This window comes from Sturnira hondurensis, unplaced genomic scaffold (genome assembly GCF_014824575.4).
Source record: "Sturnira hondurensis isolate 20B ecotype Veracruz unplaced genomic scaffold, ASM1482457v3 Scaffold0009182, whole genome shotgun sequence".
In the NCBI taxonomy this organism is placed as follows: domain Eukaryota; kingdom Metazoa; phylum Chordata; class Mammalia; order Chiroptera; family Phyllostomidae; genus Sturnira; species Sturnira hondurensis.
The window spans coordinates 1,195,044-1,222,906 of record NW_028081813.1 but is presented as its reverse complement, the minus strand read 5'-3'; the positions used below and the strand labels follow the sequence as shown (position 1 = coordinate 1,222,906).

The 27,863-nt window shown below is 40.1% G+C and overlaps 1 protein-coding gene across 1 annotated transcript in view; it reads left to right on the top strand.

Moving 5' to 3' along the window:
• Positions 1 to 27,863, top strand: part of CA10 (carbonic anhydrase 10 (inactive)) — a 447,141-nt gene that overhangs the window by 123,205 nt on the left and 296,073 nt on the right. The window lies entirely within an intron of this gene.

Sequence of the window (27,863 nt, the reverse complement as noted above, 5' to 3'; positions counted from 1 at the left end):
AGAAGAATAAGGTATAGAGAGTGTGAGTAACTTGCCCAAGGGCACAAAACTTCTAAGCAGTGGAAAATATTTCACACTGTAGTCATCCCTATACTCTTTCAAAAAAGTACAGACTCTTCTCCATCTTTGTGGGGCCTGCTTTTGTGAGGGCAGATACTGGAGCCATTGGTGAGGCAGGTGGTTTTCTGACTTGGCAGGACCTCCTTGGAAAGGCCTCTGGATGTTGGTAGCCAGCCTGAGCATCTAGCAAAGAGCACAAGGTGGCCTTGAGAGCATTTCAGCTACTTCAGTGTGTTCAAGTGAGACACAGAAATGAAAGTGCCAAAGGGAGAAAACCAGAACCCTTGCTAAAGGGCAGGCACATTAACTGAGAGAATATAAATGGAATTAGATTGTTTAGAGAAAAAAAGGCAAGAGAATCCAAGAAGAGTACCAGTAATGTGAGTGCAATAAAAGTCAACACCTGGATATCAGGAAGGCGGTTGTTTGGTCTTGGAACTACCCAACCATCTCACTTCCTCCATTTAATCTCCTACTCACCTTATGGTCGTTTCATCAGTTTTCACAACTTGCACTTGTAGAACTATCAGTGAGATAACATTTCGGAAGGAACATTTTCTAAGCAAAAATTGGCTTGGATAGTACCCATAACTCTTATAAATATTTGTATAATATTTCTCTGAAATCATAGAGACAAAACTGGTGCTTAGGAGGTACTTTGACCACAGCTTGTCACATGGTGTCAATGTTTGCTAGTATCCAGAAAATGCGGGGCATGCATGTGGAATTATGCTTATACTACAGGGCATTCAGTCCCGGCAGGACAGTGCTGGACAGTAGGACAGTTCTCCCACTGGAGAACAGAAAGGAGTCCCCCATCCCTTCCTCTCATCTACTGTGTCATATAGATATTATGGGGCCAGGGTGTATTAGAGATGGTATATGTCCTTGAAGAGCTGGATGTATCTCAAGTAGGAGAGATGGGTATTCATTGGTTAAGACACAAGACTCTGGTGGTAGACTAGTTGGTTTCAAATCCCAGCTCCACCAGTTACTAGATGGTCTTGGGCACCCGGGCCAGGGTGGGTCTTGGGTTGGGTGATTGTGGCCAAGATCAGTGCCTCTGTCTTCTGCTTTGTAAAATGGGCAAGATAGGACGTGTAAAGTATTAGCACACTGTAACCATCACGTAAGTGCTGTTTGGAGAAATGATAGAGATGAGGAGAGAGAATAGTGGTAGGAAAGAGGTTAAGGAACTGCTATAGAAATTCCAGAGGGAAATTGAGTTAGATACATACAATCTTGCTACTCAATGTGTGGTCTTTGAACCAGCACCATTTGATAACTAGTTAGAAATACAGATTCTGACTCAGTAGGTCCGGAGGGGGGACTGAGACCGTGCATGTCTTACACGTTCTTCGGCCATGACAATTCTGCTGGTCTATCCAAATAGAACTAAACTGTCCAAGACAGAAGCCATAGTCCACATGCAGCCATTGAACTTGAAGTTAGTATGAGTTGACTTGTGCTGTATGTGTGAAATACATACCAGATTTCAAAGACATAGTAAAAATAAAATAAAATAGCTCATTTTTATTTTTACCTTGGTTGTATGTTGAAATGATAATACTTCAGATATACTGGGTTACCTAAAATATGTTATGGAAACTAATTTTATCTGTTCTTTTTAGTGGGTTTCAATGTATCTACCATGAAATTTAAAATTATTAGGTTGGCCAAAAAGCATGTTTAGGTTTTTCCATACAATGGTTCTAGTAGTGTTTAGTGTGTTTAACTTCCTTGAAAACAGTTTTGTTAGATTGTATTGTGACAGCTGTCATACCAGTGTGCATTTTTAAAAAACTTATCAAAATTGGTGAATTTTTGTAGCCATTTTAATATTGAAGATGGAAGAAAATAAGCAACATTTCAAGCATACATGCTTTATTATTTCAAAAAAGGCAAAAATACAGCTGAAATGCAAAAAATGATCTGTGCAATGTGGAGAATGTGCTGTGACTGACTGAACATGTCTAAAGTGGTTTGCGAAGTTTCTTGGTACTATTGACATTTGGGTCAAATAACTCTTTGCTGTGGGGCTGTCTTATGCATCAGAAGATGTTTAGCCACACCCCTGGCCTCTACCCACTAGAAACCAATAGTGGGAGATAGCCAACATACTCAAAATATCCAAATCAATGAAGTTATTAGTGAAAATGAAAAGTGCGTCTTTTACTTTACAGAGAAAACTCAACGGACTTCTTGGCCAACCCCATGTATATGCAGCTCCCATAGTATTGCTGTTGGACCGTGCTGCCCTAGGACACTTTACCAACAGGTTTCCCTGTAACATGTACATCTCTTCAAGTATAGTGACTTAGGAGCTGACAGTCGCAGAACAGTTGACATAAAAATGTAAGGGCCCTTGAGTAAGAAGAGTAAAGGTCCCAATACTTCAAAAATAATTGTCATCATTTTATTTCTTATTACGACTGTTTTGCATCTTTACTGCAGGACATTTTTTCAAAGATAGAAGCAGAAAAGCCAAAATTCACTCACCCACAAACCCATTTCATTAAAACAACCGCTGTTAACGTTTTGTTTATATGTATTCAGTACTTGCATGCATTTCAAAATAAACTTTTTAATCTTCTTTTATGAGAACATTTCTTCACTGGCATTCTGAAAACTATCCTCCTAGTTCATTATTACTACTTTTCATTCATTTTCTTTCTTGAGCTCTCTTCCTCTTCCACACCTACTAGACTTACGTGTTTCAGGTTTCTCTAATTTTATGTATCTAAAACCCAACTCTTGATTCTTGATTCCTATCTCTTAATCCAGATTTTTTTTAAACTTTTTTTAGTGGTTGTCCCTAGAGTTTGCAAAATACATTTACAACTCATCCAAGTACATTTTCAAATAACCAACAGTGTACCTACCACTTCCTGGGCAGTGCGAGCACCCCGGAGTGTTTTCTGTTCCTCTCCTTCCCTTACAATATTGCTGCCATTCATTTCACTTACCCATGACTTACAATCACTGAATACATCATCACTATTATTATTTTGAACCAACAGATGTTATCCGTTAGAGTAATTAAGAATACAGAAAATAGTATATTTTATTTCACTCTTTCTTTCTTTTTGTAGACCTGAGTTTCTGGCCTCTCTTGTTCTCCTTCTTTTAAAGAACTTCTTTCCAGTATTTCTTGCAAGGTAGATCTCCTGTGGACAAATTCCCTCCGTTTTCATCTTCCTTTTGAATTTAAATCTTTATGTCTCTATGCTTTACTTCTCTTTTTTATTTTTTATGTTTTTTTCTTTTTCCTTTTCACTTCTCTTTTTAAATTAGCTCAGTGAACACTTCTGTTCTTGTGTTTAATTATTGCTGTTACTTTTTTCCCACAGAACAAAGTGTCAGATTTAGTCCACAAATCAGCAGTTTTCTGTTTCCTATGTTCTTATTTTCTGCTTTCATCAAGTGCATTGAAGATTCTGAAGAAATGTTTGTTGAATGGATTTTTCAGTAAATCCACATGGTATTTTTTATTTTTTGTGTCTTCTTAGGTTATAATTTACTACTTTCTTAAACTTTTTTGTAAGTGGATTTAAACTATATTTTGTAGATCAAATAGGTAATACTCCAGTTATTTTATAGATATTTTTAATTAGAGTTTTATTTCTTTTTTGGCCCAAGAATTTGTAGAGAGATTTAATTTGAAATAGCTTGTTACTGTTTCTATTTTAACTAGTTCTACATTTTAATTTATTTATTAAAAGTGTTTTTTGGCTTAAAAATATATGGTATGTGTTTGCAAATGTTCCATGGATACTCAGAAGCTCTTTGCAAAGAACTGAACACACACACGTACACATATTAGATCAATTTTTTAAATTGTATTACTTTGAACCTCCACTTTCTTCCTTTTTCTTGTCTTTTCACTCAGTCAAAATCATGACAGTATGAGTGAATATCAAAGTCATTGACTTCTGTTTTCACTGCTGTGTAACTAGACCTTCCTGTTGGCTGGAGTTTATTTTGCCAAAATTTTATCTAATTATACCATTCTTTACTTGCTTGATGGACAGCCACAAGCAGTGTCTTATTTTGTTTTTCTTTTGCCTGAGATTTTAAATCTATAAGAAGCAAACAGACAAAAAGTGAAATATGTATGCAGTCATCTGGCAAAACTAGAGAACCAGGATCTATGGAAATAAATAAGCCTGCCATTTGTTTTCAGAGTTATTTAAGCAGAGTTTCTTATTGCAAATTTAAGAGACAGAGAAGTCACTCTAGGTGCCGATAACTCCTTGAGATTTCCATGGTACTATTAATATTGCACAAGATAGTGGAAGAAACCAATCAAACAAATCAGAAAGCCTGATGCGAGAGAGATTTGCACATTAAGCCCCAATTTTTTTAGGAGAAAAAGAAAAGGTATTCATACGGCAGAAAGCACACTCTGTGATGAATATCCCAGAGAGGAACAGAGCTTGAAAGTGCTCAGGTTTCCTGAAACCTAGAAAGCCGACAGGGGCCACTAAACAATGAGTAATCTGGACAGTTAGTTTCATGGAGGATAAATGGCACACTCTGTGAAGGGTGACCAGATATAGACCATGAGCGAGTTTGGAATCAAGAACATAGAAAAAAAGGATATCATTTCCTATGGCAAAATTGAAAGTCAACTCAGAGATACAAAACCAGATTAGGCTGCAGATAAAAAACCTAATATGACTGGAGGACACAAGTTAAAAAAGTAAATCCAGAATAACTGAATAGCTTGAGCTGAAATGGTCGTCGTGAAGTCGGGCACCTGATCAAATTATAGCGGTGATGGTGTTCCAAAATATCTGCTTTATATAGTTCATCTGGTCCTTCATCAAACAGTTAGTTAGCACCTACTGTAAGCTAACAAGGACATTCTCTAGAAAAGATGGAGATGGAAACAAATACATTTAAAACACCTGAAGGAGAGGCTGTGGTATTTGCACAACCTTGAGTGAAAAGTGACACTTTCACGAGCAGGGAAAAGGGGAAAGAACCTTCCAAATAGAGGAAAAGAGATATAAGCACCCAGGGAGTACCATATGTAGCTTGAAATGGCCTTGGCAGTTATGAATCAGTCCAAGCAAAGGCTCAGTACATGAAATTGGAATCTCCTTTAGTATTTTTTCTTCTTAATGCTTTATCCATGAAGGTTGGCATGAATAAGGACATTAAATTCCCTTCCCTGGACACCTTGGCCCCATAAATGCAAAATGCTCTGTAACATTGGACTAGATAGAGCTGAATATATGGATAGACCCTTATCACACAATTTAAGTCAGCCCCCAGACTAACACGTTGTTGTTGAGAATAGTGATTAGAACCTTTCCTATTTACTCACCTTCAAAGCCACCCCAGGGGAGGTGTGAATACAACGGACATGCTGGCAAATATTAAGTACCAGGAAAAACACTCATGGAAAGACACGATGCCTGTGCTACTGTATTTGTGCATGATTTTTTTCCTTGATATGTACCCACTGTAGTTCTAAGTATGCCAAGTAAGGAGGAGAAAATGTTCAAAGGACTTTTAATATCATGTCAGTGAAATTATACATTAAAATTCATGAATAGGAATCTATCTCTACACGTGATATTTGTTCAATTTCTTATAAAGCTGAATGGCACTTTTCCAAGCACACCGTAAGTTTTTAATACCTTTACATGTTATGTTTTGCTTACCTGTGGAATATCTTAGGGAAAAGAGGTAATACATAAATTCAGCCCAGTTTTTCTGAACATTTAGGTCAGTTATTTTGTTTGAAAAGATATCTCCCCAGTGGCCAGACCAATTTCAGTATTGTCAAAATCTGCTTGTTTTATCATTGGATGTATATCTCAGCAACAGACAAAAAGGAAAAGAAATTCAATGCTGTTCTGGGGCAGGCAGAAGCAAATATCAGCTTCCGTAACTCATCATGTGTGTAGCCCTTTTAAAAATTGAGATATAATCTACATGCAGTAAAATGCATATACCTTGACGATAAAGTTCAGTGACTTGGGGGAAGTAACACACCCTCATCAATATACAGAACATTTTCATTACCCTAAAGAGTTTCACTGTGTACCTTCCTAATCACATCCCCCCAAGAAGGAACCAGTGTTCTGAGTCCTTTCATCATAGGTTAGTTTTAACCTCTTCTAGACCTTCACTCATTTAGTATGTACTCTTTCCTGTTCAACTTGAATGTGTTTGAAATTCATCACTGTTGTGTGTATCAATGGTTCTTTGCCTATTATACCTGGACAGTATTCCACTGTATGATCACATCGCAGTTTATCAGTTCTCTTGTCGATGGCCATTTGGAGTATTTTCAGTTTGGAATTATGATGAATGAGGTGGCTACAGATATTTGTGTACAAACGTTTATGTGGTTATATATTTTCATTTTTATTGGGTAAATACCTAAGAGTGAAAACTCTGTATCATATGGTGGGTGTATGTTTATCCTTCTAAGAAACTACCAGAACTGCTTCCAGAAGTGATTGCCACATTTTATCCTTACATCAGCAGTAGATGGGTATTAGAGGTGTTCCACCTCCTCACCAGCATTTGGTATTGTCAGTGTATTTAGTTGTGTTTATTCTATTAGATGTGCAGTGGTGAACCACTGTTTTTTACTTGCATTTGCCCGAAGCTTAATAATGTTGAACAATTCCATATACTTATTGTCCATTTGTATATCACTGTTTCTGAAGTGACGATTCAAGTCTCTTGCACATTTTTTAAAAATGAGTAATTTTCACATAAATAAGTTATTGACCTTTTCTGGATGCATTAATTAAATTACATTAATACAATTTTACATATTTAACCAACCTTGAATTTCTGAGTAAAATCCTAAATATTCCATTGAATTTAATCCTAGATATCTTATGTTTTAAATGATATCATAAATGGCAGTATTGTTTTTATTTTTTCAAATGTTTATTTCTCTTTCTGTATTGGTTTTATCTGGGTTATTGATTAAAGTCACTTTTTTTAGTTTGTCAGAACTTAAAAGTCCTTTGTTAGGATATATGTTTTGCAAATGTTTTTTTCATTTTCACACCAAGGCCTTATGATGAGCAGAAAATTTTTCATTTGGGTGAAGGATAATTTATGCATTTTCTTTAATGTTTAGTGCTTATGTTTTTTTCCATTTCTAATGTAGTGCTATAACACTATAAATTTTACCATAAGAACTGCATTAGCATCATCTTGCAAATTTTACATATGTCCTTTTTAAAATGGCAGAAGTAGAAAGCTTAAAAATACACCAATAAGTATTTCTACTATAGAAATTTACCTAGGTAAGGGTAACTTTTACTCCCATATCAGTGTCCTCTAGAATATCACAAGTCCTGTTAAGCAAATGTTAATTTTCTATTGCAGTTGCTGTCAAGAATTGATTATCCCAAAGGATGTCGATTAAGCTTCCTCATGCAAGAAGAAAAGGCTAGACTATCTAAAGATTCCTCATTATAAAGGATCCACATCTTCCACACACATATATTTTTGATTCATCATGCCCAGGGACATATTTAAATACAAACTCACTCAGTATTTTATGCTTCCTAGGGAAGAAGTCGTTTGGTTGAAATATATGTATTTTCTGCTTCTAAGCTTCTGCAGATAATAAGCATGATGTTGCTATTTATGGATAAGAAACTTTAAGCTCACAGCTGCCTATAAAAATGCATGTTATAATCTAGGTTCATATTTAGACTCTCCATTATTGGTCTGAGGCTCTTGGACATCATTGGTCTGAGAGTAATGAACAGCTCGAGGTCCTTAGCTATGAAATTATGGATAACTGTTCTTCAATCAAGTCAAAACTCTGATCTAGAATATTTTATAGTGTATTTTAAAATATATATTTAGATCACCTCTATTAACAAATTAACTCTAATTACCACATAATATTTATTCAAATGTGGAAGTTTTAGAGCAGTCTTTCCCATGCAGGTTTATAATATAGTCAAGTAAATTTTCCTTATTTGTCCATTTTCTCTAAGGCTTCTCCTCCCAGCTTCAAATCCACCTATTATTGCTGGTTGCATCTTGACTCCTCTCTATTTCTGTTTCATTCCTGGAATGCAGGTATTTTACCTTTCAATGCAAACATTACTTGATTTTGAAATGGATCTCGTAGGGGAGCAAATGAAACATAATCTGTGACTTTGGATAAGCAGAATAAACAAAACAATGAATACTTTTAGAATAAAATTAGAAAGAATCTTTGAAGAGTATGCCTTAGTCACTTAGGAAAGGCTGTTGAATTACATCATGAGAAGATTAATGCTTATTGGGTTTATCTTAAGTGAGCTAATACTTCAAGTAATTCTGAATAAGCCAAGTAGTCATTTCAGCATTTGAAGAGCAATACATCTCTGCTTTCTCTACGAAAATTATGCAGGGTTATAGTAGAATCACCTTTCCTTTTTTAAAGTCCTATGGCATAAAATAAAAATATCTGCAGTGGCAGATTTTAACTTAGATCTTAAACTACCCATTCTCAATACCTCATTTATTAGAGGGAAAAATTGAAAGGTTTCTTGCACCTGGCTGCATAGCTCAGTTAGCTAGAGTGTTATCGTGATACACCAGGGGTGTGCGTTCTGTCCCTGGTCAGAACACATATAAAAAGCAAGAATCAACCAATGAATACATAAATAAGAGGAACAGTAATTCAGTGTCTCTCTCCCACTGTTTCTCTCCCTCCCACTCCCACTTCCTCTCTTTGTAAAATCATCAGGCAATTTTAAAAATTTATTTTAAAAATGAAAGCTTTCTTTTGCTTCGTAAACAGTGATTTCTTCCTCAAGGAAATGCCTTTCTTTGGGTAATTCCCTTTGTTTTTTTTTCTATGCATTATAATGTCTACTCTCATAAAATTAAATTGAAGAATTAGACTTTCTAGGTATCATAAGGATATTTAAGAAAAGTGTATTTTAATAGGATTCAAATGAAGTAAAGAATTAACCTGGATAGCTTGCAGCTGGACACGTGTTTTGGCCCAAACCTGCATAATAGTTTTCAAATTAAAGATGCTATAACAATTTCACTGGGAGCACAAAGCTTGCATTGGCCTGAGCGTGTGTTCCATCTCTCCCTTTCCCATTCCTTGGATTGGCTAATCCTTCTGTGAACATCTGTTGCTCTCCCAACAGCCCACTTAATAGCTCCATGCACTTGGATTGCCTCACTGCAAGGGCACCCAGTCCCTCTTGTGAGAGACCTGCAAAAGGAAGGTAGGGGCAGAAATGTAGTTTCTCAGACCACGTTTTTTTTCTTTTGTTGAATTGGAATTTTTTCTTTCAATTGCAGTTGACATTTAATATTAGTTGGTATTGCCTTCAGATGTACAGCGTAGTGGTTAGACAGTCGTATACTTTACAAAGGGATCCCCCCCCAATATTTCCAGTGCCCACCTGGCATTATGCATTGTGATTACAATATTATCGACTATATTTTCTGTGCTGTACTTTAAATCCTTACGACTAGTTTGTAACTACCAACCTGTACTTCTCAGGCCATCATTTTTTCTTATTCTATTTTCATTTCTTTGTTTATATCCTTTCTCTCTGCCTGGAATGGACTTTTCCGCTCATTCCCTAGTCATTCTCTAAGATCCATAAAAAGTTTATTAAGGGTTATTTATTTACTTATTTTAATTTTTAGTCTAATCTTCAAGTTCAACGCAGTAACTGGCACACTGAGGGTATTTGATAAATATTCATCTGGGTGGAAGAATCACCATATAGTTGAGTTCAGGAAAGAACTGGGCTATTTCTTATGGTTTAAATACTTTCTCCCATTCAATATGCTCACCATAGTTCAGAGAAGATAACTTAGAGGGACACTGTTCTAAAATATATTTATTTTAGCCTTTCAACAGATCATCTTCCTGGTTAAAAGTAAAATGACTATAGATTTTAGTGACCTTGACCTCACAGCAGCACCTAGATTTACATTTATTAATTAACAAGGACAAGAACATAGCTAAGTTGACCACATAAGACTGATCATCTCATGTGGTACTTCCATTTTTATTCAGTTCAAAATGTTTTCTAATGTTCCCTGAAGCTTCCTCTTTGATCAAGGTATTATTTAGAGGTGTGTTATTTAATTTTTAAATATTTTAAAACACCTTTCTGGTATTGATTATTAGCATAACATTATTGTGGTCAGAGAACATACTTTGTATTGTTTAAACCATTTAGAGTTTTTTAAGGTTTGTTTTGTGACCAAGATATTGCCTATCTTGGTGGCAATATCACCACCTTAAAAAAACATATCTTCATTCTGTTGTATTGAATGGTCTAGGCAGATGAAGCTGGCTGAGTCTCACTCAGAACTGCTACATACTTGTTGGCTTTGTATTTACTTGTTCTTTTAATTACTAAGAGGAATACTCATCATCTACGTATAATTTTTAATTTGTCTATTTCTTCCATCTCCATCATTTTTGCTTTGTGCACTTTAAAGCTCTGTTATTCAGTGCAACACACGTAAGATTGTTATGTCTTCTTGGTGGATGGACTCTTTTATCATTATGTCATGCCCTTCTTTACCCTGGGTAATTTTCCTTGTTTTGGACTATACTTTGTCTGATATTAATGTAGTCATTCCAGTTGTTTTGTTTTGACTAGTATTTGCATTATACAGCTTTTTTCTTTCTTTTAAAGATTTTATTTATTCATTTTTTAGAGAGAGGGGAAGAGAAAGAGAGAAATATCAATGTGTGGTTGATACATTGATATTTCACATGCCTCATACTGGGTACCTGGCCCACAACCCAGGCATGTGCCCTGACTGGGAATAGAACCAGTGACCCTTTAGTTCACAGCCCATGCTCAGTCCACTGAGCTACACCAGCCTGGGCAACTTTTTTCTTTTTTTTACTTCCATGCTATTTCATTATATTTAAAGTGGCTTTCTTATAGATAGTATTAAGTTGAATCTTAATTTCATTAAAATCTTATCACCTTTTTAAAAATTTTGCCTAGAACATTTGCATTTAATGAAGTTATTGATATAATTATATTTTAAGTCTATACTTTTATTGTTTTTATGTTTGTTCAATCTTTTTAATTCTTCTGTTACCCCTTTTAGCCTTAAATTATTTGAATATTTTTAGTATTCAATTTTAGTTTAATTTTGACTGTGTCTCAATAGTTTAGTGATTGCTCAGGTGATGAAAATAGTCATGCCTATCTTTTCAGTTTACATAGAGTTCATATTCTACCAATTAAAGAAAAACGTGGAAACATGCAATCACATAGACTTTTTTATGCTTCCTCCTTTATGCTAGTGTTAGCAAATGTATTTCTTCTCTAAGAAATTGAAAACTGGCCCTGGCTGCTGTGGCTCAGTGGATTGAGTGCCAGCCACGAACCAAAGGATCTAGGTTCGATTCCCAGTCAGGGCACATGCCTGGGTTGCAGGCCAGTTTCCAGCAGGGGGTGCACGAGAGGCAACCACACATTGATATTTCTCTCCCTCTCTCCTTCCCTTCCCCTCTAAAGATAAATAAGTAAAATCTTTAAAAAATAAATTTAAAATACTTTTAAAAAGAAATTGAAAACTGCATCAGAGAATGTTATTTTAAAGAACTTAAAGGAAAGAAATGGCTATTTTTATTTACCCAGGCAGTTGCCGTTTTTGTTGTTCTTTCATTCCTGACATTCCAATAGTAATGGAAAACATTCCAAGTTTTCCATTACTATTATTCTCTTCTGCCTAAAGAACTTCTTTTATCATTTCTTTTAGAGCAGGGCTTTTGCTATGAGTTCTAGTAGCTGTTTCTTTTCTTTTCTTCACCCAAGAATGTCTTCATTTCACCTTTTTTCTGGAGTGGTATTTTTGGTGGACATAGAATTCTGAAATAATAGCTCTTTGCTTTCAGCATTTTAAATAGGTTATTACACTGTCTTCTGGCTCCCATGATTTTCATGGAAATGTACTGTCATGTGAATTGCTCTCCTACATGTAATGTGTTAGAGATTTTGTATGCTGCTTTCAGGACCTCTTCTTTGTCTTCAGATTTCAGCAATTTGATTCTAATGTCTCTGCATGTCTCTTTTGAGTATTTTCTCAGGCTCTTATATCCGTACATTGGTGGCTTTCACCAAATTTGGGGATTTTCAGCTCTATTTTTTTCTGCACCAATCTCATTTCCCTCTCCTGGAATTCTAGTGACATAAATGCAAGGTTTGTCCCTGGGATTCTGCTCATATTTCTTTTCAATTTTATTTTTGTCTCTCTTGTTCAGAAAGGATCATTTCTATTGATTTATTTTCAGGTTTAATGACTCCTTTCTGCCCTCTGCAGTCTGCTATTGAGTTCATTCAGTAAAATTTTGTCTTATTTTGTATTTGTAACATTTTTCATTTGGTTTATCTTTCTATTTTCTATTTCTTGCCTTACAACTTCAAAGGTATTTTTTTTTCTTTTCCTTACTTCATGGAACATAGTTACAATAAGTTCTTTAAAAGCTTTGCCTAGTGATGTCAGCATGTGAGTCATCTCAGAGACAGGGGTCAGCTGATTGTCCTTCCTGTGGAGATTTGGGGAGATTTCCCTGCTTGTTTTGGGTGATGTAATTTTGGATTGTATCACGGGCATTTTGGGGAATTATGTGTGTGACTCTGGTCCTATTACAAGCCTTCAGAGAATGTCTTCCTTTTGTTTGTTTTGTTTTTTGTTTCAATTACGAGAACCTGGTGTGGTTCTTGCCACACCTGGTGTCTCCAAGCTGTGGTTCCTACATCAGTTCAGTGTTGAAAGCATTTGTACTGCTCATCCGTCTGCTTCATGTGTACACGACCCAGGGGGAAAACCCTTTGTTTTACCACAGTTCAGTTCTGGAAGCATTCGCTGAGCTACCTCTCGTCATTTCAATGCATGTGCAACTCAATGGTGAGTCTGGGAATTCCTGCACAGATGTAGGGGCTTTTTTCTCTTGACCACCTTTCTCTCCATTTTCCAGTCCCCACAGGTTGCTCTCCAGGGTCTTCTCTCTTCAAAGTCAGGGTTTTAGGTTTCCTATGACATTTCACACCCTCCATGACTTGGTTCACCTTGAGAAAAATGCAATGAGAGAGAAGGAAGGAAGAAAATTAATGAAGGTCCCTCCCCTACCCACCCCCCACACACACACTGTCTTTGAACCACAGGGACCCAGTTTTCTAGTTCCTCTGCTCAAAGAGTAAGAGTTTCTCTCAGAATTTTAGGTATATGAGTTTTAAGGATGCATGAGGCCACAGAGAGGTGGAGCACATAGAGAATATCATACAAAGTAAGGATGTTCCAAAAGCTTGGAGGCTGAAAAATTCATTGCCCTCTTGGGGAATAGACAGTGGTCTTACGTAGCTGGTGTGCGGTCCACTCCAGTGTGTTATTATTCTCTTGACCCAAGTTGTATTATTTCTCCTACATCATGGTTTGGGTAGCAGTAGACCAAATGATGGAAACCAGAACTCAGGTTCCGAATAGCTGTGCTAGTGCAGGTGTTCCTTGGAGGTAGCGAGAACCTGTTACTACTCGATGCTTTTGCTCCCATGCCTTCTCCATGTGGAATGCACTTACTCCCCTACGTTTCAGTGCTCCAACCCAATCTCCTGCCTCCCCCAGAAACCATGCCCCTCCTCTCTCTCTCTCTCTCTCTCTCTCTCTCTCTCAATTATGTTTTCACATCTTCAAGGAAGCTAGTAGCTTCTTAAAGGCAGACACTACCATATTCATCCCAGTGTCTCCATCCTGTTTCCATATCTGTGAGATTGATACTCTCATAATAAGCAGAAGGGAAAGGGCAATAAATGCAAATGTCCCAGTGGAACCAGAAAGAACTCTGAGTTGATACAAGTCATCTATTTTCCTGCCTGAACACCTTGTAATCACATTTCTCGCCTTCCTTACAATCTTTATAAAATCATTAAGAAATAAAATCCCAGTTCTTCTTTAATTAGTTTACAAAATAGTAGAGCTGGCTGAGTCTCCTCTTTTCTGTAGACTTATTTATAGGCGTAACTCTCGTATTTTAAAACTCTTTAGGGAAAAACAATTATATCTTGCATAGCCTGGGTGATTTTTTTAACTGTTTATTATTTCAGAGAACAATGAAAGCAATCTGAGCCAGGGCTAGACGCAAGAAACTAGAATTTAAGAGAGCTAAGACTCCAGGTACACTCTGGCTTAATTTTACTATTTCGTTTAATAGTACAAACAACATCTCCTACTTCCATTCCTAGGATTTTGGAGAGCTTGGCAGAGGCTAATGGGGTCTCTGTTATAGGTGTATTTCTGTACAAAAATACTCTCATAGCCTCCATTCACCCTGCTTTTTTAATGTATCTAAAGGAAAAAAAAGGATTTTTGCTGAACCAAAAGGAACAAGAAACCTTTCACCATTGAGAAAAATATTATTTTGATATCTCTAATTTTTTTCTTCCATGACAGTGTGAACAGTGCTCCAGAGTGGGAAGTTTAGAGTTCATGGGTCAGGCCAGATCCACCACCTCGTTTTGCTAGTAAAACCTGACCCTCAGTGTGCATTATTGTGTGTTTCTCCTGGTCGGCACTAAAAAAATGAGAAACTGAAATGTCTAGCAATCAAATAGCATAAATGGCTATGTATTTATATAATAAAATATCCTACAGAAGAGTAAATGAATAAATGAGACCTGGAAAATCATAAACATATGAAAAAGCAAAATATGGACAAGTGATATATAGCAAATAATGTTGTATGTATAAAGCTTGACAACATACAAAACAATCATGTACAAATTCTGATTACATGTCTAAAAAGCATGCTAGTCAATGATAAATACTCAATAAGGAGAGTGATTAATTCTGAGAACAATCAGAGAGGAGAATACAGAGAACTTTAAAAATAACAGTAATGGGTTCTGCCTTTTAAAAAAAATCTGAAGCCCAGTGTTGGGATGGGAGGTGAGGATATAGGTGTGTGTAATCTCACTCTGTATGTTTCTATAAAACGTTCCATGACTCTAGAAGTTATTAGCGGGAAGTTTGCTGTACTGTCTATGCAACTTTTCTGTAAGTCTACAAGTAGTTCAAAATGAAGTTCTGAAAAAGTTATTAGATCTGGCATTGGTTTACAAATGGCTTTGTGTTTAGGTCTAATCAAAAGAACCGAAGCTTAAAATAGGAGGCTCGGAGCCAAGCCCCAGAGGAAGAGTCCGGGTTGGGAATGATTTATTCTGACTCAACTGTTTCTCAGCAAAGGGAATTTCTCGGCTGAGCCTTGATTCTCAGGGAGAATTTTGATTCAGGAGGGAAAGAAGAAAAGGCATGCTGAAGGTAGTGGCAACAAGTGACGTGTTTGAGGAATGGCAGGTGGCCAACTGTGGCTGACAGGTGCGTCACCTGGAGCAGTGGAGTGGGCACAAGCAGAAGATGGATTTCCAAGCACCTCGCAAGCATTGCTGAGCAAGGTGGACCTTACAGGGCGGAGGTAGCAAAGGTATCCATGGGTGACGACAAAGCCCAAGCCATACAGCAGTGTGGACAATGGCCAAGATGACTTGAGGCCATCAGGAAAACCACTCAGAGGTGACGAGGCCCTGAGGTCAAAGAGATGACCCCTTTGAGGTCCAGAAAGACCCAGGAACAGTGAGACCAGCTGCCAGCCTTCTGTGCCTCTTCTTCTCTTTTGCATTCTTTATTCTTTTCAAGACTTCTACCAAAACTTCCCATTTCTGTATAAAGACCATGAAATACTTCACCTATAAGTGAGGATATTTTTTAAATATTTTATTTTATTTTTTATTTTTAGAGAGAGGGGAAGGGAAGGAAAAGGAGAGGGAGAGACACATCAATGTATGGTTGCCTCTCACATAGCCCCCAGTGGGGACCTGGCCCGCAGCCCAGGCATGTGCCCTGACTGGGAATCTAACTGGTGACCCTTTGGTTCCCAGCCCACGCTCAATCCACGGAGCTACACCAGCCAGGGCTAAGTGAGGCTATTTTTAAAAATGAGCTGCAGCATGTTCTGTGGGAAAGTCATCAGTAATAGAGCCTCAAATGCCTGTCTCTTTTGTGAATCTTGACAGCCAGAAAAGGAATACACACCTCATCTTTTACACAGACTCCCTGGAAGGGATTAACGTTCCTTCCCCTGGAACTGTAATGGGGCTTCCATAGAAAGAAAGCTCACCCTGCAGCAGGTGACCTCTCCTCATCTCCACACCGGGGAGCTGCTTTGCATCCACCAAAGGCTCTGAGGCTGCCAATTTAGTAACTTTGGACGTCATTGTTGCACCGTGTGGTACTCTCTTGCTTTCTCCCCCGTGCACCTTTAATGACCTTTCCTGCTTTCAGAGAATGTAGGATAAAAGCAGTCTGATCAAGACATTTTTTTTCAGCTGATCCTTCTCTTATTGAAAAGGGGGCGGCATCCTACAATCACCAGAACACTGGGGCTGGCGTCAGGGTGCCGGGTTTTTAACTTGCTCTGTGACCTGGGGCCTTAGCTTCCTTGTATGCAGAACAGAGGCCATTATTTCAAAACCCTGTAGGCGGATCCAAATCCTGAGCTTCTGTGAGTCCCTCGGGTCTGATGGTAGACTGTCATCACCTCCCCATAGCTCAGGGCCGCCTGCTGAGTGCAGAGCCATGGGTGCCCACGTACTTGGAGGAATGATCAGGGAGGGGTGGTTGGCCTGTGAACAGCTGTCCCAAATTTCCATTTCAAGGGAGGAGTAGAAAATAAAATGGAAGGTCACTGCCCATACATTTATGAACTTAAAATGTTTCTGTTTTTCCATTTTAAATTTAATTTTTATGTATTTATTTATTTTTATTGTCTTGAATTTATTGGGGTGACGTTGGTTCACATAGCCATGCAGGTCTTGAGTGTGCACCCCAACAAACCATTGTCTGCATACTGCATCCGTGCTCCCGTCACCCAAAGTTCAGTCTCTTTCCATCCCCATTTGTGCCCCCGCTTTGCCCACTTCGACCTTCCTCACCCGCCTTTCCTCCGGCTGTCACCATACTGCTGTCCATGTCTGTGTGTCCTAGACACCTTTTCTCACCCAGCCCCCCCCCCAATTTTTTAATTTATTGCCTGTCAGAACAATAAAAATTCAGTAAAGAGAACTCTGGAAAGTGGATCCATTCCTGACTGGTGTAGCTCAGTGGACTGAGCGCAGCCCTGCGAACCAAAGGATTGCGGTTCAATTCCCAGTCAGGGCACATGCCTGGGTTGCAGGCCAGTTCCCAGCAGGGGATGCACAAGAGGCAACCATACATTGATATTTCTCTCCTCCGCTCCTTCCTTTCCCCTCTAAAGATCAATAAATAAAATCTAAAAAAAAAAGGAAAATGAATCCAAACGAGATAACATCCAGTTTTATCAAGTCAGGCTGGAACACTGTAGCTAAAGAAATCACTTATCTTTGAACCTGAGTTTTTCTTTCTGTCAAATAGAAATGCTTGTTTCTCAGATTTTGGAGGGGACAAATGAGATAATAGATTGGAAAATACTTTATACCATAGAAAGACTGGTAAAAATTACTTTTGCAGTACTTCTTCTCACTATTAAAATTATTTGTAGTTTAACTTAAGTCAAACTGTCTTGGAGCGCAGAGCAAGAGCCAGGTACTGTGTCTGGCATTCAGTTGGATTTGTTTTTCCATATTCACACCTAGCTCTCCCTCCTTCAGTCAGCCAGTGGTGGATGAGCCTCACAAAGCCCACTGGTGTAGACCTATGGCATCACCCCGGGCAGGTTTCCCAGACGGGCTGCCGCTGCTGCTTCCTCCTCTGAAAATGCAAAATGGGTGTCCGCTTCAGGAGGAATGTCCCTAAAGGCAGGGCCACAGGCTCCGGGAAGTACCGGGAGCTCTGTGTTCTGGATCTTTGTTACCAGCTCTGCCGGGAAGTCCTGAACAAGTCACTCTTCTAGTTTTCATGGAAAAACAGAGCATTTGAATAAACTGGTCTCTTGGCATCTTTTGAGACCTAATTTTGGTGGGGTTTTTTTTACTATTTGTTATGGATTGTATTGTGTGTTTTTCCCACCCCTGCCTCCACCCAAATAACTCATGTTGAAGTCCTAAGCTCAGATGTGACCTTGTTTGGAAATGGGGCGATTGCATGTGTCATTGGTTAAGTTAGGATGAGGTCATACTGGAGTTGGGACCCTTTAAATCTAATATGACTGGTGTCCTGATACAAAGGGGAAGTTTGGACACAGACACACACCCTAGGAGAACATCATATGAAGATAAAAGCCACGATGGGTGGTAGGGATGATGTATTGAAGCCAAGGAACACCCAGTTGCCAGAAAACTAACAGAATCCGAGAGAGCAGTATGGAACAGACACTCCTTCACAGGCCTCAGAAGGAACCCACGCTGCTACCACCTTGATCTTGGGCTTCCAGCCTCCAGAACTACGAGCCTAAGCCACCCAGTCTGTGATACTTGTTATGGCATCCCTAGCAATCTAATACAGAGGGAAGCACATATATGTTCTTCAAGTTCAAGTGAAAGACGTTTTTACCTTTCTTTGTATGAAACTATTTGTGCAAGGTGACCCATTTTGGATGCAACAGACAGCCGTTTCACTTTAATGACATTGCAGTTAATTTCCTCTTCTTCCCCAAGGCTCTCTGAACATCACAATGTTTTGACTTGCAGATCAAGAAACGTAAAACCAAGTGTGAAAACTCTTACTCATGCCACTATATATAGCCAGAGATGAGCACAGCATTTAAAAATGGAGCCACATGCGTGTGGAAGTTACTGTGTTTACAAAATGTTTCCTCCTGGCTGTAGGATTCAGCAGTTTCTTGCCACTGATGTTCTCCCTCCCACAGCAACCTCAGCAGGTTCCAGGAGATTGTCTGGAAGATCAGGTTCTTCTGTTCAGTCCAGTAGCAACTCTCAGTACCTAGATGCATTGTTCGGTTAGTGCAGAGAAAAACAAATCAAACCTGAGAAAACTGATCTGGTTTATCCACAAGTAAAGCGCTGGGCATGTTTGATAGGCATTAGGTAATTCAGTGAGAAGCAATCACCCACATTTTCACATCGAAGGACAGAAAAGGATTTATGTGTTTCTGATCTTAACAACTACTTGCCACGTAATTAGTTGTTCTGCTCTAAGGGATGTTGTTATTAAACACAATTAAGTCTGATTTGGTCAACTAAACCCTAGAACTCGTAAGTTAATTAAATATTGGAGCATTGTATGCAAATTAAGAAAGTAAGCCAAGGAAACAAGACGCTGAGTGATTTTTCTCTTGTTAAGAACAGGGGAAAAGCAGATGAGCCGAGGCTATACTTTTGGAAGGCAGTTTTTATTGTCATTCTTAGAAGAAAGGAGGAAAAGACCTTAAAGCAGAAATCAGGATGGAGAAGGACAAATGTGTTAACTTGAAGGCAGCACACAAAAGTGAGGGAATGAAGTCTCCCCATGATTGGCGAGCTAACTGTTGGGGCCCTAATTACAGGAATCTCGTGGGAGGCCAGATCTTCCAGGAGGGTTTGATATTAAATTACATTTCTTGTGATTTAAAAAATAATCAGAGTGCTGTATCAGATGGGAATTAGGCTAAATTAATCCATGAGTTAGTAAAATCAGGCAAGGAACAATACATATTTTTACTTTAAGCTGGTGATTTCCAAATTGAATGTGCAAGACAGCCCAGAGGGATTCAGGAGGAAAATATTATTCGTCAGTGCACTCGGCAACTACGGGGATGCCTCCTGTGTGTTGGGAACTGAGGCCACGGCAGGGAACAACAGCACATCAAGGGAAATCTCCACCCTCAGGAAATCCACATTTTCATGAGAGGAAATGGACTATCCATATAAATATGTGGTATATTTAATGGAGGCAAGGGTTATATCAATCAGGGTCCTGGAAAGAAATAGTCAACATTCAAAATAAATGATTAAGGAAGTTCAAGGAAGCGCTATTTACAGAGTGCTAGTCCAGGTTGAAGGGAGACCAACAAGAAATGGTGAAACACCCCAGGGCTACCAATCACGGGAGTTACCTCTCCCAGGGGAGGGTGTCATGACCCAAATCAAGAGAGAGCAGCAGCTATGGGTTTAGGAGGACCCCCGACAGGAGGTGGGGCCTTGGGGGGACCGAGCAGCCACATCCATCAGCCACGCCGCAATCCCTTGCTGGTGCCTCCCATTGGCCAAACTCAACTGGAAGCCAGAGTTCCAGGAGCCCAGTTGAGGTAATGCAGGCAGGACAGCCTCCATGGTCACAGAAGATGTGGACCAGGGGAAGAGGGATCCCCAGATAAGTGGAGAACACGAGGCCCAAGTGCACTGGAGAGAAGTAAAGCAAAAAGCAGGGGGGAGAAGGGGGTGTCTGGGGCAGCGTGGAGGAGGATTTCACATTTAAATATGGCTGTCAGGGAAGGCCTTCTGAGAAAGTGATGTTTGAGCGAAGACTTGAAGTGGATGAGGATGTGAACCAAGCTGAAGGAAGCTATCAAGGGCAGAGACTAAGGTAACAGCATGGTTGGGAAGGGCAAGGGTCCATAAGGAAGTCACTGTGGCTGCAAGTGAACGGGAGAGGATGCTGGCTGATAGTCAGTGTTAGAAGGTACTCGATACTAGTAATACTTAATACTACAGCATACCTATCTAACATATGAATAAAAATGTATATATGAGTGTGAATGTTAAACTTTGCTTTTTCACTGATAGAACTACACGCTCCAAAATGTTGGCAACTGCTGCGTCAGACGGAGTTGTTTTACGATGTCGCAGGTGACTGATCCTTGTATGTGGACAGGCTGCATGAGGGCAAACAACGCTCTACCAGTCCAACGCCCCTTTCACAGACTGAGACTAGCCCAAGGTCACGCTGTAGAACAGGGCCCTGAACTTAAGTCTCTTAGCTTTCCTGTTCAACACTTGCTCCCCTAGGTCATGCCCTCCACCTGCTTTATCACGTGTCGAAGGTCAACTGTCTTAGTAGGCTCTTCAGTTCTGGTTTTCGCCAAAGCATGTTCAAGGTTGGCCAGATTCCGAGTCCGACCTTGTTGCCTGTGCCTTAGAGCCCATCTGCGTGGCTCTGAGTGGAAATTTTGACAAAAGAATCAAGATGTAGAAATTTCAAACATATGAGCAGATACTCAAACACTGTCGTTTTCTGGCAGGTACTTACAACTTGATTGACGGCAGAGGCACTGAGTTTAAATTCATTCATGAATGAGCTTGAACATAGAAGTGTAAATGAGACCCTAATTAAAGTTTTTGCTAATTCTTCTTCCCAGCTGTGGACTTTAATGTGAGTTGGTTTTAACTATATTTAGCTAAAAAGTTAAATTTTAGATGCAGTAGTGTGTATGCCTTTGAATTACACACATTATATAAATGTTTTCTGCTTAAAATGATGGGAAATTCATCAAAAAATTGCATCCAAATTGTTTCATAGTTATTGCAATCCCAGCTAAATATGGGCAAAAAAAAATCATGCTGTCGTGATTGCATATGTTAAAGACATTTTAAGAAGAATAATAAATGTTAACAAGAATAATAAAATACTCTCTTAGAGATCACAGTATCCTGCTATTTATACTTCTTAACCATTTCCTTGATTTTACCCTAATTATAAAACACACGCTTGCCACTTATAAGAACATTTGCTTTTATTACTCAACACATCATTGATATATTTTAGGACAGTAATATTGACCTGTCATTTTTTTAACAAATACAGGTTAGCCCTACACTTTTACATATTAAGTGCATGAACACATCTTCCAAAATGTACATATAATATCAACACTATTGTAAAAGTCTGCATAAGTAGTAAATAATATCAATTAAGGCCCAGTCAAAAAAGCCAGAAACCACGTAATTATTTCAACACAGATAATTTAGTATAAAATAATTGTTTAATCAGAGGATTGGAAAGGGTAAAAAAGGGACCCTGGTGTATCATAGGAATCATAATAAAAGAATCAGCTACCACCCCAGAGCTGGACGAACAAGCAGAGACTGGAATGAGAATTTCAAAGCCTAGGGGAGAAAGCCCCAGAACTGGAGGGAGGCCCAGAGCAGGTCTGCTATGGAGGCCCCTAAGGATTGACACACAGACCTCTGGGGCGTGTGAGCAGCTGGTCGGTGTTGGGATTTCAAAGGGAGTGGTAATGAGGCTGGTTTGGGGAGCATGGGAGTCAACACACACAGTGGAACCACACGTTACTGCCAGAGCGAAGCCCCATCATCAACTGGAACAGGATGCAAACAGGCAGAGGTGCCCCCCCCCCCCCCCCCCCCCCCCCCCCCCNCGCCCCCCCCCCCCCCCCCGCCGGCTCTCCCTTTCCCTGTGGGTGGAGGCCACAGAAGTGACCCAATAAACACAAATGCAGCTGTTGAGACCCAGTAGCAGCAGCACCACAGGCAGAGCGCAGAAAGACAAAGTATGGATCAGAAACTGCAAACACTTCATATGGGTATTGGCCCCTGTGCTAAGTCCCAGCATTGTTGGGCTTGTTTCTAAATCCAGCCTTAAAAGATGTTCCACTGTGTCTNGGGGCGTGTGAGCAGCTGGTCGGTGTTGGGATTTCAAAGGGAGTGGTAATGAGGCTGGTTTGGGGAGCATGGGAGTCAACACATACACAGTGGAACCACACGGTACTGCCAGAGCGAAGCCCCATCATCAACTGGAACAGGATGCAAACAGGCAGAGGCGCCCCCCCCCCCCCGGCTCTCCCTTTCCCTGTGGGTGGAGGCCACAGAAGTGACCCAATAAACACAAATGCAGCTGTTGAGACCCAGGAGCAGCAGCACCACAGCCAGAGCGCAGAAAGACAAAGTATGGATCAGAAACTGCAAACACTTCATATGGGTATTGGCCCCTGTGCTAAGTCCCAGCATTGTTGGGCTTGTTTCTAAATCCAGCCTTAAAAGATGTTCCACTGTGTCTAAACTTAGATTGTAGCTGAGTTTTCTGGGCCCCTTCTACTTGAAGCTCTGAAGAACAGTTATCCCTGATAACCACTAGCAGACAGACAGATCTGTTCACCGTGGGCCCACGCCCCCAAGAATGTATCTAGATATGTGTGTTTGGTCTGACCTTGCCCATTCTTTCATTTTTCCCTTGACTCTCTTAAACCTACCTAATATCTTTGGAAAGGATGTGTTTCATGATTTTTCTGGGAGCAGACCCTTACTGTGGAAGTAAGTCATGCTATGTTATTCTGTAAGTATTTGCAAGCAGAGGTGTTTAGAAGTTCTCCGAGAGGTTGATGACTGTCATCACAACACCTCCTGCATCCTCTCATGATTGCCAGGGTCCACTAGGTGCACCGTGGCCTCAGCGAATGACATCGCTGCCTGAAGGAGCAGAAAGTTTGTGTCAGAAGGAGGAGATGACTTAATCTGCGCTACAAAGCAGCACATTGTTGAAATACTTCTTGTAGGCATACACCATTTTACTCTAGCTCAGAAAAGGACCCCTGGCTCACATTAAGAATTCAGATGATAGTGTCATATTAAGTGAAGTTAAACATCTGTCTGTTTGCTGGGAGAATAATTTCCCTGAGTATAATGTGCCTTTACAATTGAGTAGGAATATTTGCACAGCACTAATATAGTCTGCAAAGAGACCCACAAGGTCATGCCTATACGAGCAAGAACATGTGCTCTATCCACAAACCTTAGGGAGGTGGGATTTCATGAGGCCCTCCCATTTTCCACTACAGACGCTTCGGCTGCCTCTTCTAGTCTTTCACCTCCACACAGGTAAAGGTGGCTTAGAAGTCTAGATGAAGTCTTTGCTTTACTTTTTTGCCAGGTGACGAGATATCCTAAAAATCAAGATTTTGCCTTATAAAAACTGCCCAAAGGCATCTTTGAAACAAGGTGGATTCTGCATACACAAATTCATAAGTAACTATGTTCTAAAAGCTACATAGAAAAAGATTTGTCTTATTTAAGAGAATAGAAGCATGAATCATTATTTTTGCGCTATTTTTCCCTCTGGTTATCACTCTTTCGTGTTTTAATTAAGATATCTGAATTGTTCACACTGACAAATGTGCATATGTGTGTGCATATGAGACTAGGAGAAAGCGGGCAAGAATAAGGGAAAGATCCATCCGTAGTAGCATTCACTCACAGTTTGTGGTCAAATTCTTCACTCATCCGTCAAACAATCAATATTCTGTTATCACACTATAAGCTACAAGAAATACAAAGACACAAGCATGTGCTGTCTGCCATTATGATAAGAAATATTCTGGGAAGTGGCATAAGAGAAACATTGGATACAGAAGAATTTCAGAGGCAGAAGAGAGTGTGTACCCCTTCATGAGACAGAAAGGGGCCTTGTGGGAAATTCCCAAAGGAAAAGATACTTGAGTCCAGCCTTGGAGAGTGAGTAGGATCTTAATGAGTAGTCATAGCAGGCAAAGAGCATGGTCTGATGAAGAGAGGAAAGCTGCGGGACACACAGAGAATGACAGGGTTCTTGTTCCGCGGAGCCCGAGCGCAAGAGGAGGAGCAGTAGGAGACGAGCATTTTGCTCGCCAGGTTGCTGCCAGGCAGTGGAGGGTTTGAAAGCTAGACTGACGGAGGCCCGAGTGTATTAGTAGCAACGAGGAGACACTGCCAGTTCTTGATCCCCAAAGATGCTGCAGAGATCTGATCAGAAGTAGTTAGAACCGATGCAGGAAAAGGGAAGCAGGCTAAAACTGGAAGTTGTCACACCTCTTAGTGGGTGATCATTTTAGATGAGACAAAAGGTCAAAAAGATGTATAAAAGGAATGGAAAGGGAGAAGCATGGAAAAGATTTTATTCTTTATTATTTTGCAACTCCTGGGTTCTTCACCCTGCTATCCTCGGCGTCCTTTCCCCTGCTGTGAAGGGCAGATGGCCTGAGCCCTGGGACCTTTGTCAGCTGGTTTTGAGGTCAGTGTTCGTTGGTGGTACATTAGCTCCTTTCACCATATGCTCTTTCTTTTCTTACTCACTTCCACTTGGTCTCCACCCCCACCCCCTGCCCCTTACATTCCTTGCCTTCTTTTTAGGATCATTTGGATACAGCTCTGAACTTGGGATCTAGCACAAGTCTCCAGCATTCTGCCACCCCTCCCAACAGCGCGTTTGCCTGTGTCTGATCGCAGCTACCAAGTTATAGTTCAGAACGTGTGATCGTGCTGGTTTCAGGAGCAGGGGAGGTAGACCAAAGGGGAGGGAGAAAGGGGTCACGGACTACCTGGGAAGGGAACAGGGTGGGAAGGAGGCTGAGAAGGCAAGTGAAAAAATGTGGAGAACCAGTTTAGTTGGCCTCAAAACTTTGCAGAAGCCTCACTCTACCAAGTGGTTAGATTCTGATTCTCTGATGACAGTCTGGGAAAATGAACATGCTAATCCCTGTGTTAAATAGCAGAACTAATTGGTGCGGGGAAAGAATGAGCAAACTCTGCTTGGATGGGTTTAACTTGTACCTTCCTGAGGGCCCTGGAAGCCACACAGTACAAGAGCCTCAGCCCCACCAAATCTGTCCCCAGCCCGGACTGAGCCTGCATTTGCCTAATGAGCTTCATTCAGTCTCCCATGACAAAATCAAATGTGTGCCATCAGTTTCCGTTTGTCTTCAAAAACACAGGAAGGCCTGGTGTGTCCCCAGCAGGGACGTTCGCCTGATGGGGCCCCCACTCCCTGGGAGACACTGCTTTGATCCTCAGGACCTCAGACCTCCTGACACTTAAAATGCAGACTCTTTGAAGCATCAATCAGCAGCTGAATCCTCCTGTTATTAGCTTCTTCCTCTTTGGCTTTTCTTGAGATTGGAATACATTCATTAGCCACACGTAGGATGAAAACCAGCCAATTAACAACATCCCTATTAACTCCCCACATCCAAGGGCAGGGATGAAAGGGAGTAAGTCCTGCTCAACGTATTGAGGTTTTTCATGTTTCCTGTCTGGCAATTGCTAGGTGTGACCGCAGTGTCTCTCCTTTCTTGCAGGGGGAAGGCTCATCCTCTGCATTTTACTCCTGGGTGCACCCACATCATCTCAGTGGGCCAAAATGTTGGGAAAGTGGGTACAGGAAGGCCAACCGTTATTTTTTATCATTCCTACTCTGAAAACAGACATGATTAATACATTAATCTCAGGGTAACCGGATATAATTTTTGAAGGGTTAAAATTCAGCCCAAATAAGCAAGGTTGTTTTTTTTTTTTCATTGTGAAAGTACTACCTGCTCATTGTATAAAGCTTGGAACATGTGGACACATATATCCACGCTTGGATATATGTTAATAGTCACCCATGATTCCGCTATCCAGAGATACATTTAATCCACATTTTGGTTCTTTTTTTCCCTCTAGTACACTTGTTTTATATAGCTGAAACAATATTTTATATAAAAATTTGCTGTATAGTTAAAATCTATGATGACCGTACCAGCAGTTTTTATACGGGTCTATTTACAAAGTCGTCCTATTATTGTTGCACACTTGCATGGTTTTCAGTGCTTCATTATTATAAATCATGTTCTGGTGAGCATCTTTCTGCACAAGTCACTTTGGGTTTCCAAATGCAGTTTATGGCTTCTAAAGAAATGATGAGGGGGCGATTCTCTTCTGATGCGGAGGGGCACGAATGGGGCTGCCACAGAGACAAGTCATGGAGAGGAGTGTCCTGGTTGCTCGCAGTGCCTGTCCGAGACCACATACTGGTCAGAACCTCACGGTTCAGAGTCTGCTGTGCAGCTTCTCAAACCCCCAAACAGGATATTCTAGAATATCCACAGAGGATCAGGCCTCTGAGGCTGACCTTTGCTCATTACAGCACAGGACGATGGATCAGCCCCATGACAAGCTACTTTCTGGTGGGGAATTGGGGAAATTTCCCTTAACCACGGCAGAACTATTTTGGCCTATCATTTAGAACAATTTTTTTTTCTTTCTTTCTTGATTTTAGAACACTCAGAGATGTTCATCTGGGGGCTTCTTGGTGGACTATTACCACTCCCGCCAGAGAGCACCTTTCTGCTTCCCTTGTGTAGCAAGCCTGGGAGAAAAATGTAGATGTTCGTTTCTCTGTTTTATTTTTTTCTTATCGACCCTTCAGTTCATGGGCTCTCATCCTCAGGTCTGTCGTTGTTCAGGTCACACTGCCGACCTGGTGAGTCTCAGACACCTGCCTTCTGCCAGTATGTGTTGATTTCATCAGCAGGTGTTTTCCAATATTATGGTCCATGAATGACCCACTTTGGAAGCACCTGGGCTGCTTGTCAATAATACAAACCTCTGGATCCCACAACATATTTATTTAATAAGACTCTCTGGTCCCTGATAGGCTCTTTTGAGAAGTTCCCCATTTATTGTATAGTCTTCAAGGTCAAGAGTCCAGGTAAGATCACCTGGTGTTTTAAATGGTAGAAGTTCCAGAACCAGACTTCCTGGCTTTAAATCTGAGCCCAACTACTTACTATGTGTGAAACTTATCTTTTTTTGCCTCAGTTGACTTAGCTGTTAAATGGGGATACTAGTTGTATTCCTGTGATAGGATATTGTGAGGATTAAATGAATTAATACATATATAATCCTAGAACAGGGCCTAGAATGGAGTTAGTACTTCATAAAGGTTCATTATTCAACCACGGCGTTGGGCCAACTCCCCACTGATAGCATCCTACAAAGACTGTTGGCTCTTTAACCACCTTTTTCTTTTTCCCTTTCATTTCAAACCTTAATCTACTTACTTCCCAACTAAACCAATATTAACTGCATGTCTCCTATGCTCATAGCTTCTTGCCATGCCCAAAATTAATGCTTCATCGCTACCCTAAGGCTCCATTTGTGAAT